We start from the raw sequence: 16,342 nt of genomic DNA, 5'->3' as shown, positions 1-16,342 counted from the left end.
GGGCCAAGTGTGTGCTCTGTATCTGTGGATGTGTATGCATGTGTCTGCAAGTGTGTGTGTGTGTGTGTGTGTGTGTGTGTGTGTGTGAATGAAATCTCACCTAATTTTTAGAAAAGATATATGAAGCTGGGTGTAATTATTATTCCCTTTTGACAGATGAGGAAACAACATTCAGAGTGGTTAAATAGTTTACCCAGTGTCACATACCTAGTACACAGTGGACTCAGGACTCAAAATCATGTTTGTCAGACAATGAGGTCTTACTTTTGATGACAGCATGCTGCCCTATTGATGCTTTGTATTTTGCCTCAAGGCCCAGTAATTCGGGAATAGGCTTGGGTCACTGTAGTAAGGAAAGATGCTGTCAGTTCTTTGACACTCTTCCTATTGAGGGATGGATCTCTTTCCTCTTCCCTCCACCTTGGACTTGCTTGCAATTTCATTGACAAGTGCAATGGAAGTGAGGCGAGGGTAGTTCTGGCCTCACCTTTAAAAGGACTGGCATGTCCTACTTTGACCTCCAGGAGTTCTGAGCCAGCATTAGAGATTCAATACCCTGAGGCCTCCTTGCTGTAATGAAACTCAAGCTACATCAATGGAAAGACCATATTATCAGAGTAGCTGCACGGTCAGTCCTCACTTGTTCCAGACCCTCGCAAAACCATTTTAGCTCAGATCCCAGACTTGATGGAGCAGAAATGAGCTTATTCCTTCTATCCTCTGTCCTAATTCTTGACCAGTAGAATCATGAAATATGATAATAATAATTTGTATCAAGCCATTAAGTTTTGGAGTAGATTGTAATGGAAGAATAGATAAACAAACACCCGCCCCCTCTATGTATGGTACAGTCTTTAAAAGCAGGAATGCTGTCTCATTCATCTTTATACACCCAGTTCCTAGTACAGCATCATTCATGTACTTGCAGCTCAGTTAATTTTAGTTGATTAAAGGAACAAATGAATAGATGGAATGAAGCTACAAGGAAGACAAGTACCCCAGTATCATGCAGCTTGTGTTCTAGATAGTGTGGGGGGAGACAGATAATAAGCAAAGAAATACTCTTAAGGTGGAGTGAGTGCTATGAAGGAAAATAAGGTAGGGTCAGAGGACACTTGCGCAGAGACTGAATGGGTCATATAATAGTACCTGTGTGTCACCTGGATGGTGGCTTTGGGGCAAAACCCCAAAAACTTGGCATCTCTGTTATCACATCTCAGGGCCTGAAAAGGGGATGGTGCCAGAGCGAAAAGGAAGTCTGGATGGAAAAAGCATGGTTTAGGACAAGCTCAACAAAATCACTCCGCAAACATGTGCAATCTCACACTTCCACACCCTTGCAAATGTAGTCCTTTGCATGGAATGTTCTTAGCTGCTGAAAGCCTCTCATCTTTATCTGGTCAAGTTCAATGTTCCATTCTCAGACACATAAATTTCTTCATCTGCTGCCTTATAGATGTTTGTTTTCACAGCACCTTTCTCTAGTGCTTGCTCATCCCTCTGTTATAAAAGCTGTTTATGTAGCATTTTCCCTAGCTGTTTGAGAAATCAGTGAGAGTAAGGGATGTGTGTCCTACCTTCATCTCCATAGTGGCACTTCCTACAGTGTTTTGCTATAGCAGGTGCTTAATATGCTTTTCAAAGTGAAAAACAGAGGAAAGAAATAGGAAGGGAAGAAACCATGCCTCCTTAACTTTATTTATGTAAGGTCTGGTCATCGAATGTATTCAATAAATAATTGATGAATGAATGAGTGTGTGAATGAATTAATTAGTGCATAGCTAACGTAGCACCATTTTCAATTAGTTTTCATCATGAACAAGTTTGCTTTTGTCATAAGATCTCCCTTATTAAATTCCTAGTGGCAAACAGATTACTGCAAGTAGTATTTTTATAATGGATTAAAAAGACCAGATCGCCCAGTGATGTAAACAATGGTCATCAGATCATGTCCTCAAGTTTTGTACACTTAATTTAATTAATGTTGTAATGGAAATCAGATCTTTCCAGTGTGAAAGTTGCTTCTGGGAAGTAACATGAATTTTGAGAAGCTCATGTTTGTTTCCCCCCTACCCGTTCACATATCCACCATCAGGCCATAACCTATAGGTATTTAAGCCCACTAACTAAAATACTGCTAAACAGAAAATGCTAATTTTTAATACTGAAAGTGCCCAGTCTATATCTAGGAAACACCTGATGGGGTGAGATGTCTTATGTGAGAGATCATATCTATCAGTCGTATTAGATACAATCCCAAGAAAGATTTTCAGAAATACATTTTCATCACATGTACCTGTGGTCTCTTTACAGGTCATGGCTGTACTTAAAACTTTGCTTTCTCCCATAAGTTTCTAGAAAGTTGTTGATTAATCAGGAGAACATAATGGCATTCACTGTGCAATTCTTATTTGAGTAGCTCTTTGGATTACACAGGAGTAGAGTATGGTAAAAAGGCATCAAATATGTTGCTTTTGCATTAATATAGACATGGATTTTGTTTGTATCATTCCATTATATCACACAACACAGAATAGCTTAGATATGTTAATAGATACCCCAAGTGCCACCTCTCCCTTTTAAGTACCATTAACTGGCTGAAGTACAAATTTAGTGAAGGTACAAAGCTAATGTCTGATTCTGTGGAAGAAAATGACCTTGAATGAATTGACAGAGTTAAAAAAATTAATGATTCTGATTCAATACATTTGAAGAATTAAGCCAGAAACTTTAAACTGGGACATTAGAATGAATGACCGTATCATTTGCTATATAAATATCAGGAACTGAATGCTTGTTATTTGCTGTTTGTTTAATTGGTTGGTTTCTGGCTATAAAGAGAATATTGGGCTCACTCTAATTGATTAAGTACCTTGTTTCCCCATATTCTTTAATTTTGGATTCAAGGCTTGTATGTAATCCATTTGATGGTTTTATTTGCTTTTTTTCTGTTGTGCAACTTTGCTGACTAGGAATTGGTTTACTCTTTCATGTCTGAAGGCTCTGATAAATTGAGGAGCTTGGGCAGACAGCTCTTTTATCCAAGAGTCCTTACTGGGCTGGTGATATTGCTGAAACCTGCCTTGACTTAAGAGCCTGCATGGAGGAAGAAACAAGGACAATTTTTTTGCAGTGACCTCAAGAAACACACACACACACACACACACACACACGCACACACACACACACACAGAATTCACTCATGCGGCAGCCTGTGCCAAAATAAAAGGATGAGAGTAGGCCTGTTCTGCTTTGGCTGATGAAAGGATGGTGAATTGATAAAATGATCAAAAGTGACATTGCAGGCCAACTAAGAAATATCAAAGGAGACTGTACTGCCAATCAGTCATGGGACTCAAGTCCACTGGGGCGAGCTCCACAAACGTTTGCTGAGTGATTACAGAGAAACCGTAGTGGTTGGTGTGGCAGGCCCAGCGATAACACGTGCTAGGTTTGTCTGTCCCTTGCTGTTCTTGGGTGTTCTCTTAACTTTGCCCTTGACCTTGCCTTCTCATTCCCTTTGTGTGGTTGTCACCACATTCTAAGGGATACAAAGTTGCATGAGACACAATTCCTGCCTTCAAGGAAGTCTCAATCTGTTGGAAGAGATGGAAGTAGAACTGGAAATATTTATCTGTATGTTTTGTTTTGCTTGAAAGCAGATTCTGATAAAATCGCAGGAAATCAGTGGGGTGTGGAGGCCTTGTTACATTAATAAGTGAGCTGTGATTCTTATTATTGTCAGAGGATATATATTGTATCTGATTTCTTCTATTATTAGACTGCCAGTTAATTAGAAGCTTTACTAATTACAGTTCCAAGCAGCTGGTATCTTTCTCTTTCTGAGAAATTCATTCCCCATCCCGTCTTTTGCCTGTGTTAGTCACACATATCAACCTAAGGCTTTGACTTACAAATCTGACATGAATATGGCAAAACACAGTGTGTTCTTTGGGATTAATCTGTAATATTTTCAAGATCCACATATATTGAATGATCTGAACTTATGAAAAGACTGTATCTTCCAGCTTTCCAGAGGAACACGGTATCTGGGGAGTTGATTGTGTTCTTGGATGAAAGAGAAAGGAGTTTGTTGTGGGGATAAAGCAAAGGCGGTTTCAACTGTGAGCTGATATTTTTTTCTTTTTTGTTATTTTTCTGGCTGCTTTGAGAAATTCATCATTAGAGGGTCCAGAAGTGCCTTTGGTCTTTCATGTGACAGAAACCTCAGCCAGTGGAGGAAGCCGATGTTAATGACCCATGCTAATGGTCAGTGGTGTCCTCAGCTAGTTTGGAGGTTCTGCCTTGGCAGCCTACCTGCATGTCGGTGAAAAGTGGTCCCAGTGGTACTGTTGCAAAAGCACAATTCCTTATGAAGTGTTACCCCTTTGCCTAAAAGGTTCTTCCCTACATATTGTACATGAATAAATCATTCTGGCTACGTGGACCTCTACTAATCTTGCCTGCCTAGAATCCATCCCTCCTTCCGGTACCACCATTTTGCTTTTCTTTGGAGAGCCACTTCTTCCATCCTCAGTGCCAGTCAGTGGGAAGTAGCTTCACATGGTGTTGCACTGAATGGCATCTTGACACAGACTTCTTGGGTTTGTATCCTAGCTCCATCAACACTGTCCCTTACCATCCTGTCCACATGCCCATCATCTGTTGTGACCACACTTATGTGTTCTTATCCATCTGCCTGTATCGCCTCTCAATTGTCTGAGAATCTTGGGTATTCTTTCAGTTGCCATTTTCATTTGGGCAACCTCAGCTTCTCCCCCAGAGCCAGGATCATGAGAGGAGCTCAGAGGACTAAATGAAAGAGCCCCTGTCCTGGATAATGATGGGACGTGCAGTAGAGCACGTTGACATTGTTCATGCTCCATCTAGACTCTTCAAAGTTCAGTGAAAAAATATTTTCATGGTTTGATGTTTAAAGAACCAGGTCTGCTTCCACCTAAAATAATCCCATTATTTCTCGAGCTTCTTTTTCCCGGCAATATGTTTTCTCCAAACATGCTACCACTTAGCATTCAGATCATTGAACAAATGCAGTGTTTCAGGTCGTCCAACCCTTTGGAGATTGTTAACGGACTCAAAGCTGTGCCAATGATGGCCTTATTATTAGTTGAAAGTTTTTGTTTGGTGTGGATTGGTCTTTTTGACAAGTTGAAGACTTGTGAACTCATGCGCCTCCTGTTTTTTGGCATGTATTTGTGACGGGGACTTCTTGAAGTGTTAGCAAAACTTCTGTCACAATTACTCTGTTGTAAATGAGATTATTTTAAAGAAGCATTTCCCCCTCCCCCAATTAAGGATTAATTGTCAAAGACAAAGGAGAATGGACCAAATTGTGATGTGAATTTTTCCTGTTAAAATATAGTTCACTGAAAGCTGTGCTGGTCAAATGCATGAATGTTATCTTTGGGGAAGAAGAGAAGTGAAGGAGAGAAGAATTTAGAAAAATTACAATTCACCCCTTCACTGTGGTAGGATAATAAATTTTCTGCACACTTCTTTCCATTGTTGTTCATTGGCCTTAATGTGCTGACGTCTTCCATCCCAGATGCTAAATCACAGCTCAGTGCATTTTTAAGTGCTGGAGGCAGGGTTGTCTGGGTGATAGGGGAAAAGTCCCATTTCATAGGGTCTGGATCTTGATATCAAAATGACAGTTTTCGTCTCACTGGTATTTATGTTTTATATGAATTGACAGATGCTTTTAGTAATTCTTCTCTGACTTGAGTCAGTTGATTTCATTTTGGGTTTCAGTATGCTAAATGTCCAAACCTTAAGATGGGGAAATTCCAGTTATAGTGTAATGGATAGAAACATCAAGGAAATGAAAACAGTTTTAGTACTGTTATTTAAGGGTTTATTATTAGCATGCATTAACATATATTTAGTAAATTGAAAACTCAGTGTGCTTACATGCTTGGATCTCATGTTATTTAGCTTGTTTAGAGAAGAAAATGTGTTTTGAGCTCTTTAGTCTTGCTACAACTGTGCTGTAACAAAGCAATTTTAGTAGAAAAAATGGATTTGGATCACAGTTTCTTGTTGAGTTTGGTGGAATTTGTTGGTTAGGAAAAAAATTGCCTTGCTGAAAATGTGTTTGCTTCTGTGCTTACAAGTTCTAATCTTGGTTCTGATATCATTTGAACAATTGTCGACAAGCCTCTTTACCTTCCAATAGTTGGGAGTAAAAACATTCATTCTCAATTTTTATTTTGTTCTTGTACCTTTAAAACTTGATTAAAAGTCGGCAGGTTGCTCAGAGTTCTAAGTGAATAGACATTGTCATTAGCTCTTTGATAATGTTCTCTGTGTTCTATAAACCGAGTAATCAGGTTTAGCTTGTACTTGTTATGTTCAAGTTCCCAGAGGGTTTACTAATGAAAACAAAAAGGCAATATATGTTGTTGCAATAAACCATCATTTTGCTTAAAATAATTTGAAAATGAAAATTTTAGCCCCATGTGTCATAGCTTCGACCTTAGAATCTCTGGGTTCCTCTCTGTCATCATTTTAGCTATTGCAAGTCAGGGTGAATTAACCAAGGTCATGTCTATACCAACATTTTAATTACCTGGCTTTGTTGATGGCTTGTTGAAATTGCTTTCATCTGGCAGCTGGAAACACAAATTTATGGTAGGGAGTGCTACTCAGGATTCAAGGCTTCTTGATGTGTACTTCTTGTCATAGGAAGCCCCCCCTTTTTTAACATTTAAAAAGTATACTATATTTTATGATTCAGAGAAACACTTGCATATCAGGAGTGTTTATTGTTTAGAGACTCTGGTGATTTATGGCAGTATAATATAAACTCTAAATCAGGATTCCTTCAGTTTAGGCACAGCCTCAGGAGTGGGGGGCTCCTTATATTGTAGGATGTTGGGGAGCATCTCTGGCCTTCAGTCACCAGATGCTGGTAGCACAGTCCCCACCCTCACTTCTGAGAATAAAGTATGTTACCAGACATAGCCAAATGTCCTCTGGGGAGATGGGAAAAGAATCACCCTAGATGGAGAACCACAGCGCAAAATTACAATTTTATCCAGATTTTATGTTATCATTTCATTCCATTTTTTTGTTACCCCTTTGGTGTGTTTTTATATAGAGAGTTAAGATTTTTATTCTTTTCTCCTAAGAAATGATTCTCTTTCTTAGGTTAAAAAAAAATTAGTTTTTGGGATGCCTGGGTGGCTCGGTGGGTTAAGCCGCTGCCTTCGGCTCAGGTCATGATCTCAGGGTCTTGCGATCAAGCCCCGCATCGGGCTCTCTGCTCAGCAGGGAGCCTGCTTCCTCCTCTCTCTCTGCCTGCCTCTCTGCCTGCTTGTGATCTCTGTCTGTCAAATAAATAAATAATCTTTAAAAAAAATTAGTTTTAATTTCTACTGATACTTCACCTTGGAGTATAGCTCTTACATTTTATTTAAGCTGTTTTGACTACAGGTAGATTATACAGATTCAAGTTTTTAGAGAGGATTTTTTAGCTGTTAAGAACAAAACAACAAATTATTCCTCTATGGTGAAAACTTCTGTCTAATACATTTGGTAATATTTGAATCAAAACCCAGAATAAAAATTCTCAAGTGAGGATCTTCCCATATTGATGTACCCTTATCTCTGAATGTGAATAGCATGCTTCATACAAAATTCATGACTTTAAATACAGTAATAATATAAATTATTATAATGGTGGCTGGTAGTCATCAAGCATTGATTGCGCTGGGCACTGTAACAGAGTTTTACTTACACTGAGTCATTTAATGCTTGTTTAAGTACCCGGAGGCCTGTATTACTGTTGTTTGTCATTATTTTATGTGGAGAGAATAAAGAAACTTTAGAAAAGTTTAGTCATTTACCCAGGGTCAACTCTTGGTCACGGTTGGCACTATGACTTGAACCAAGGATTTCTGATTTTCAAAGATCCTGCTCTGAATTTCTGTGGTGTTCTGCCTGCCACTTTCTTTTTACTGCCGCATCTCCTCAGGCTAACTGTCATAAAATGTTCCAGACCCTCATTGACTGCCACTCTCTGTTTCTTGGCTTGAAGGTTTGCCTTGCTTCTTCTTGGACTACCATACCCACACTTGAAGCAAGAAGTGTCAGAGGGTTAACACCCATGCTCCTTCAGCAACTCTCAATTAATGACTGGTGGGAGTGGTAATACATACCTTAGGTCCCTCAACCCTAAAATGAGATCGCTCTTAGCTGCTCTGCTAGGTTCCAGGGTTTTCCAGAAGCATTGAGTCCATGATGATAGTGTATTTGCTGACTAATGTACCCTTTGTTTGCTGCTTTCCCTTTCCTATATTGCTCCCCTCCTCCCCTACCAGCCATTCACTTCCCAAGTAAACTACTTACCCTGGGATCCTTCATCTCAAGGTTGATTTCTGGGGAAACCCAAACTGAGTCAGTTATCTTTCCAAAAATTTGCTTTGCTGGAGAAGATGATACATAATTAATACTCAACCCACACTAGAATTCAACATTAATGGAATAAAAGCTTTTACATTTATATAATGATAGAGCAGCAGTTGAGATATTTTCAGCTAATGTATCACAGTGTGTTTCTTATGTTGTAGTATATTTGTATATTACATTGAAATTCAATCTCCCAAAGTGTAGAGCCATATGTTTAGCCTAAATAAAATGCCATATGGAGACTGGGTCTCATTAACAATCAGTTTCTCAACTTCCATAAGGTCTTTGGTGACTTTGACATTTTTTTATGAGTTTTATTTGTATCCTATTTCAAGCCATAGTATCTGAATACATACTGTGTTTTCAATGAATTCATTCAAGGACTATGCTCTATGGTGTGTGCTTCTTACTCTTAAGAAGCTTGCAACCAGGGACACCTGGGTGGCTCAGCCATTTAAGCATCTGCCTTCAGCTCAGGTCATGATCCCAGGGTCCTGGGATCAAGCCCCGAGTGGGATTGAGCCCTGAGTCAGGCTCCCTGCCCAGGCTGCTTCTTTCTTCCTCTCCTCCCCACTCGTGCTATCTCTGTCACTATCTCTCTTTTTCTCAAATACATAAATAAAATCTTTTTTTTTTTTTTTAAAGCTTACAACCAATTACAGGAAACAAAACTGTACTCTTGAAACAAATTGAAGACCAATTTAAATAATAACATAAATTCCGAAGTTTTACGATTTACAAAGCACATATAGTGTGAGAGAAGCCAACTCTATAACGAAAAGACTCTTAGGCAACAACCTGGTATATTAGCATCCTAGGGCTGCCATAACAAAATAGCACAAATTAGGTGTTTTAATACACAATAATTGGAGTCTAGAAGTCCAGACTCACAGTATTGGCAGGGCTCTGCTCTCTCTAGAGGCCCTGGGGGAGGATTCCTCCTTGTTTCTTCCTAGCTTCTGGTGGTTTGCCAACATTCTTAGCTTGTAGATGCACCACTCCAATCCTCCGTTGCCACATGGCATTCTCTTCGTGTTCTTGTCTTCACATGGCCCTCTTCTTCTAAGGACACTCGCCATATTGGATCAGTGTTTCATTGTATTCCATAAACTTCGTCTTAACTAATTACCTCTGCTGCACTTTGTCCAAACAAGGGTACATTTTGAAGTAATGAGGGTTAGGGCTTCAACAATCTTTTTTGGGGGCACGTAGTTCAACCCATAGCCCCTGGGTGGTGGTTCTACCCCTATTTTTAACTAGCCATGATTGCCTTGGGCAAATCCATTAGCCTCTCTGTCCTCAATTTTCTCATCTATAAAAAAAGAGGTATAGTTAGAAGACTCAGCTCTGGGATTATTTTCTTATTCCTCCTAGCCATCTTGAGCTATAAACAGAAAAGTCATTATTATTATTTTGTTATCTGACACACTCAGACCGAAGAATGATACAACTTCTTGACTGCAGATGGCGGATTAGAGCCCATCAATACTCTTGCCCAGTAGCAAGTAATTTCTCTACATGACAGTCTCCTTTCCAGTGTAAATGATATCAGTATGAATAACTCTCATTCACTGAGCACCTACTAAGATCTAGGTCTATAAATCTCAACTCTTAAAGTGTGTCCAAATCACTTGGGGACCTTTAAAAAAAGCACAAATGGCTAGGGCTAGCCATCACAGATTTTCATTCAGGTGGTTTGAGGTGGGGCTCAGGCATCAAAACATCTTTTTAAGGTTCTCCAGGGGAAGCTAATGTGTAGGCACAGCCGCGAACTCCTGATCTAGTCCCTGTGCTAGACTTCTGTACAGGAATTAGGTAGAATCTTTGCAGGATACCTTGATATATGTTTAAAATCAAATCTTTTGTCTGACATAATCAGCAACAGTTGATGAAACAATCAAACGTGCTATATTGATACATTAAATAATTTAACTTAAAGCCTATAAATATACATATACTTGCCATTTTTTAGATACAAAACCAAGGCCTTTTCTTTGAGGCTATGCCAGTTTATTGGGGGCACAGAGGCTTTTTGTTCTTGTACACACTGTATCCACAATGAATCATTGGTGTCTTAATGTGCAGCAAAAAATTAAGACATTTACAAAGACTTCCAATACCAGCCAGGATGGAGTAACAAGTATGAGACTTACTCTCTCACTTGAGACAACTAAGGGGGCATATAAAATATATGAAACAGGATTTTTCAAGACCTTGGACAGTAGGTAGTGAGTCATGATGATGCTTGAGAAACAGGAAACAAGTAAGCAACCTCTACATTTGTCCCAGCTTACTACCTGGATTGAGTTTCTGGGATCGATTTCATGGGTGGAAAAAACTAGGCAGAGTGAGCAGTGAGGAGATAGAATCAGGAGCCCAGTGAGGCCAAGACAGCTCAAATTTGCAAAGTAGAATATGGGACAGGAGAGAGTTACACAGAGATTGAAGAACTCCAGGGATCTTTAGTAGACAAGTACATTTAAACAGTTGTAACTACACTCCATATGTACAAGAAGTAAGAGAAAAGATTGATCATGGCAAGATATAGAGAAGATTTTGTAGATCTATAATATGTTATATATATATATTTTTTAAATTTAATTTAGTTTAACTTATTTGACAGAGAGGGAGAGAGAGATCACAAGTAGGCAGAGAGGCAGGCAGAGGGGTGGGGGCGGGAAGCAGGCACCCTGCTGAGCAGAGAGCCCAATGCAGGGCTCGATCCCAGGACCACAAAACTGTGACCCAAGCCAAAGGCAGAGGCTTAACCCACTGAGCCACCCAGGCGCCTCTATACTATAATATATTATATTAATATACATTGAATGTTACTTAAATTATATTGTATATTATATCATTAATATAATACAGAATTGTAACATTATGTTACATAAATTATGTTATGTATTTAATATAGCCAAAACTTGGAGACAAGGAAATTAAAACGTTAGAGATGAAAAATATAATGGGTGGAAATGCAACAGATTAAACATGGCAGAAAAAAATATTAATGAACTTAAAGATAGCAGTAAAAACAAAAATGATCTAAAATGAAACAGAGGAAACATACTAAAAAAGAAATCAAAACAACACCTACATACACACGAACATATATGTATATATACTCTATACATTTTAAAGAAACAACTAAAATAGTACAAGCTATAGTTCAGAAGGCAGCACCAGAGATAAAAATAGAATCATCAAAAACATCTATCAAAAAAACCCCAAAGCTAGAAAAAGAGGGAAAGAATAACAAAGAATGGATAACACAAGTATTAAGATAGTATATTTAAACTCAACCATATTAATAATCATATTAAATGTAAGTTGTCTAAAAACTCCAATTCAAAGAGATATTGTAAGTTTAAAAAGTAACATCTATCTGCATGCTGCGTACAGGAAAACCACTTTAAATAAAAAGCCCAAAAAGGAAGAAAACCCAAAAAAGGAAGAAAAAAAAATTAGACTTTCTCAAAATTAAGAACTTCTATTTGAAAGACATCGTTAAAAGAGTGTGAAGACAATCCAGTGTGGGAGAAAATATTTGTAAATTGTATATGTGATAAAAGATCTGTATCCAGAATATATTAAAAAAACTCTTACATCTTAGTAATAAGAAGACAAAAAATTCAGTTAAAAAAATGGGCAAAAGATTTGAACAGATAGTTCACCAAAAAACATGTAAGGGAGGCAAATAAGGGTATGAAAAGATTATTAGTTTAGTCCTTAGAGAAATGCAAATTAATGCCATGAGATACCTCTAATACCACACTTATTAGAGTGGCGAAAATTTAGAGAAGAATGACCGTGCCAATTCTTGTCAAGGACGTGTACCAACAAACTTTCATACACTGTCAGTAAAATGTAAAATGGTGCAACCACTTTGGAAAACCATTTGGCAGTTTTGAAATAAGTGAAACATGTATCCACTCCATGACTCCGTCATGCAACCCCTCATTGTTTACTCAGAGGGGATCAAAATATATGTTAATGGAAATAGTTGTACAGAAACGTCCCTGGCAGCTTATTTATTATGAACAGAAATGGGAAACAACTCAGTGTCTATCAGCCCCTGAAGGGATAAACAAAATGTGGTATATCCATGAGATGCAATACCAATTGGCAAGAAAAGGAATGAAATAGTGCACAAGAAAACACACGTGATTCTCAACAAAATCATACTGAAAGAAGTCAGCCCCCAAGAGAGAATATATGTTCTACAATCCCATTTATTAAAAAAACAAAAAAACAAAAAAACCCACCACTAGAAAATGTGACCTATAGTGATGGAAAGCAACCCACTGGATTTTGCTAGGAAATGGAAGAGATGGGGGGGGGGTCCTAGGAGGTGGAGGCAGATGGAAGAGATCACAAGGAGATGCAAGGAAACACCAGCGTGTGATATAGTTGGGTTCATTAGGTTTGTGTGATGGTTTCATGTGATCTGCAATGCCAACCTCATCAAATTGTACTGTTTAAGTATCTGCATTTTATTTGATATGCTACACTTCTAAATTTATATAATCAAGTGCAGTTGTCCACACTTGATTTTATAAACTCACTTTTATCGAATCTTTCTGGAACACACAGTTTTTGGCAAATCAGCTCATTTTCACACTCAAAGTACAGTGATTCCTGTAATATTTAATTATGTTATCTAATTAAGATGGCAAGCAAAATGACATGGTTGCAACTAGAGGGTGTTACGCTAAGTGAAATAAGTCAGAGAAAGACAATTATCCTCTGAGCTCCCTGATATGTGGAATTTAAGAAACAAAGCAGAGGGTCATAGGGGAAGAGAGGAAAAAGATGAAACAAGAGAGGGAGACAAACCGTAAGAGACTCTTCATCTTAGGAAACAAACTGAGGGTTGCTGAAGGGGAGGGGAGGGGAGGGATGAGGACTGTGCGTGATGGACATTGGAGAGGGTACGTGTTGTAATCAGCAGTGGGTATAATATAAGACTGATGAATCACAAGCCTGTACCCCTGAAACCAATAATACATTACATGTTAATTAAAAAAAAAAAAAAACCTGGCAAGCAAAATTTAAGATATGCTAGTGAAATTAGCATACACTGTGTTAGGAACAAATGTAATGCCTGGTAAGCAATCAGTTTCTGGTAGCAGGAGACACTGTGGGGAGTTCAGAACCTTGTTCAGGGTGTCTGCCTGTGGACCAGCACCATCAGCATCCTCTGGGAACTTTTTAGAAATGCAAAATCTCTGTCCCCAGTCCTAATTACCTAGGTGAATCCTGTGCACAAGAAAAGTTGAGAAGCATTGCATTTGAGAATACCTATTAGCTTTGAGAATGCAACATGTTCTGCCATTAGGTCAAACCTTTATTTTCTTCTTATGGAATTAGAGGACTTTAGTTCCCAGTATTAGTTAAATAGGGAGTGATCCCCTTAATTTCTGTGGTTATAATTTTTATTATTTTTAGATCAGGCCTTAACGAGGAGTAATTTATATTCATTAATCGTCACCGACTTTATGTATACAAGTCAGTGAATTTTGAAAAGTATATTCAGTTCACAGTTTCCACGATCAGGATATAGAATATTTCCATTTCTTCATCAAGTCTCCTTGTGCCCCTTTGAATTCAGTCCCCTACCCTTAATCCTTGGCCTTTGCAATCACTGATCTGCTTTTCTCCAACTAGAGTTTTGCATTTTCTAGAATTTCATGCACAAAGAATTACCTAGTCTAGAGTGTTTGGGATCTTTATCACCTGCATATGCTTTTGAGATTCACCAGGAGTTGGTACCTTTTATTCCTGAGTAGTATCCCATTGTACGGATATACCTTAGAATTGGTGGTAGGAGGCAGGCCTGAGCCTAGTATTCAGGGAACCCAGACAGAGCCATGGGATCCTGTGTGGCTGCAGAGGATACCATGGTGATGACCTTAACAATGGGCCCAAAAGTTGGAAACAGGGATTCTTGAGGAGGGTGTACACATTTGCTTTTAACCCAAAATTCCAAGTGATACTCACATTGTAGAACAAGGAGTTGGTCAAGCCATCCATTCATCACGGGGCTCTGAGAATCCAGAAGTTTCTCTGAAAATTCCAAAATCCTTATCTCTGGCCATTGAGAAATCACTCCAGTTACACCCCTTTTCTGTCTCTCCCCCCCCCCTCTCTCTCTATATGCGCAAATCTGAGAGTTTAGATAATTCTGGATTAAATAATTCAGAGCTCTTTGGGATTTCGGTTGTCATTTTTGATTTATAACTGACTTGTGGTCACTATCTATTGCCTCATTGATCACATTCTGAGACAGGTTTGTGTCTGTTCCTCTGATTTGGATCCCTGTATGTAAAACAACTTTGGGAGTTGCTGCCCAGTCTCCACTCATTTTCTTCGTTTATTCCCCCCTCCCTCTTTGTCCCCCACTATTAAGCGGTTTTAGTTTGTGTTTCTTTAAATATTTATTTTGACAGCAGTTGGTTGATGTTAAGCTCTCTCTCTCTCTATTATATATATATATATATATATATATATATATATATATATATATATATAATGCCCTTTGGAAAGGAACATGAAGAGAGAGGGACCGAACAGTTTACAGTTTACTTGAAATGCTATATATTTACCTAAAGTTCTTTTAGAATTACATATTATGTAGTATTATATGTGTAGAGGTGTGTGAGGAAGGCCAGACCAATCAGTAGGAAAACAGAGATGTGATGTGTTCTAGGGAACCTTGTCACACAATGTAAATTTTGGGACGAATTTGTGTCTAAGTGCTTCTCATAGAAGTTATTTGAAAAGGTTACTCTGGAAACTCAAATGGTTATTTCCTGATTTTAATGGACAATCCTGACATTTAAATATTTTTGTTCCATTGGTGCATTTCATCATTTTAGGAAAGTTGTCTCGGTTTCATTATGATTTTCAGTTGAGAAACTGAGTCAAACCTCAATTCAGGTTCACTAAAGTCTTAAAGTTACCTTCTCTAAGCACTCTCTTCTGGTGATAATGACTAGCCATTAGACAATGCTAGCAGGGGGCGCCAGGGTGGTTCAGTGGGTTAAGCCGCTGCCTTCGGCTCAGGTCATGATCTCAGGGTCTTGGGATCAAGTCCCACATCGGGCTCTCAGCTCAGCGGGGAGCCTGCTTCCCTCTCCCTCTCTCTCTGCCTGCCTCTCTGCCTACTTGTGATCTCTGTCAAATAAACAAATAAAAGCTTAAAAAAAAAAAGACAATGCTAGCAGAAGTGTGAGATCTGTACTGAAATGAGAAAGACAGAAATAATCAGAAGATTTGCAAACAATTAAATACTGAATTTGAGGTCTGTCTTTGAAAAATGCATTTTCTTTTGCAAGCTACTGAAATCTCACTTCCCTAGATACCTTGCAAAGTATTCTTGATGAAATGCAATACTTCACAGGCATCATTTTCCCCCTGTATTTGGGAAGACGTATTTTGGTATTTTGGAATGCCCTGTATTGGAGAGCCTACTTAGAGCCTCTCAAGAGATGCACTTAAGATTTTCAAGATTTCTGCATTAGGTATTTTATTTTATTTTTTTAGATTTTATTTATTTATCTGTCAGAGAGAGAGAGAGGGAGAGAGAGCGAGCACAGGCACACAGAATGGCAGGCAGAGGCAGAGGGAGAAGCAGGCTCCCTGATGAGCAAGGAGCCTGATGTGGGACTTGATCCCAGGACGCTGGGATCATGACCTGAGCCGAAGGCAGCTGCTTAAACAACTGAGCCACCCAGGTGTCCCTGCATTAGGTATTTTAAAGAATAAAATAAAATCCAGGGAATATAGCTTGTGAAGTGGAAAGTCTGAAACAAAAACAATTTGATGACTGTCATAGACAAAGCAGCTAGTCCTAAAGTATAATTCAAGGTTTTTATAAACTCCCAAGTTGTAGGTTACTCTTTGGCAAATA

Source organism: Enhydra lutris, unplaced genomic scaffold, assembly GCF_002288905.1.
Source record: "Enhydra lutris kenyoni isolate GAN:26980312 unplaced genomic scaffold, ASM228890v2 scaffoldscaffold5, whole genome shotgun sequence".
In the NCBI taxonomy this organism is placed as follows: Eukaryota; Metazoa; Chordata; class Mammalia; order Carnivora; family Mustelidae; genus Enhydra; species Enhydra lutris.
Note: the sequence above shows the minus strand (reverse complement) of the source record.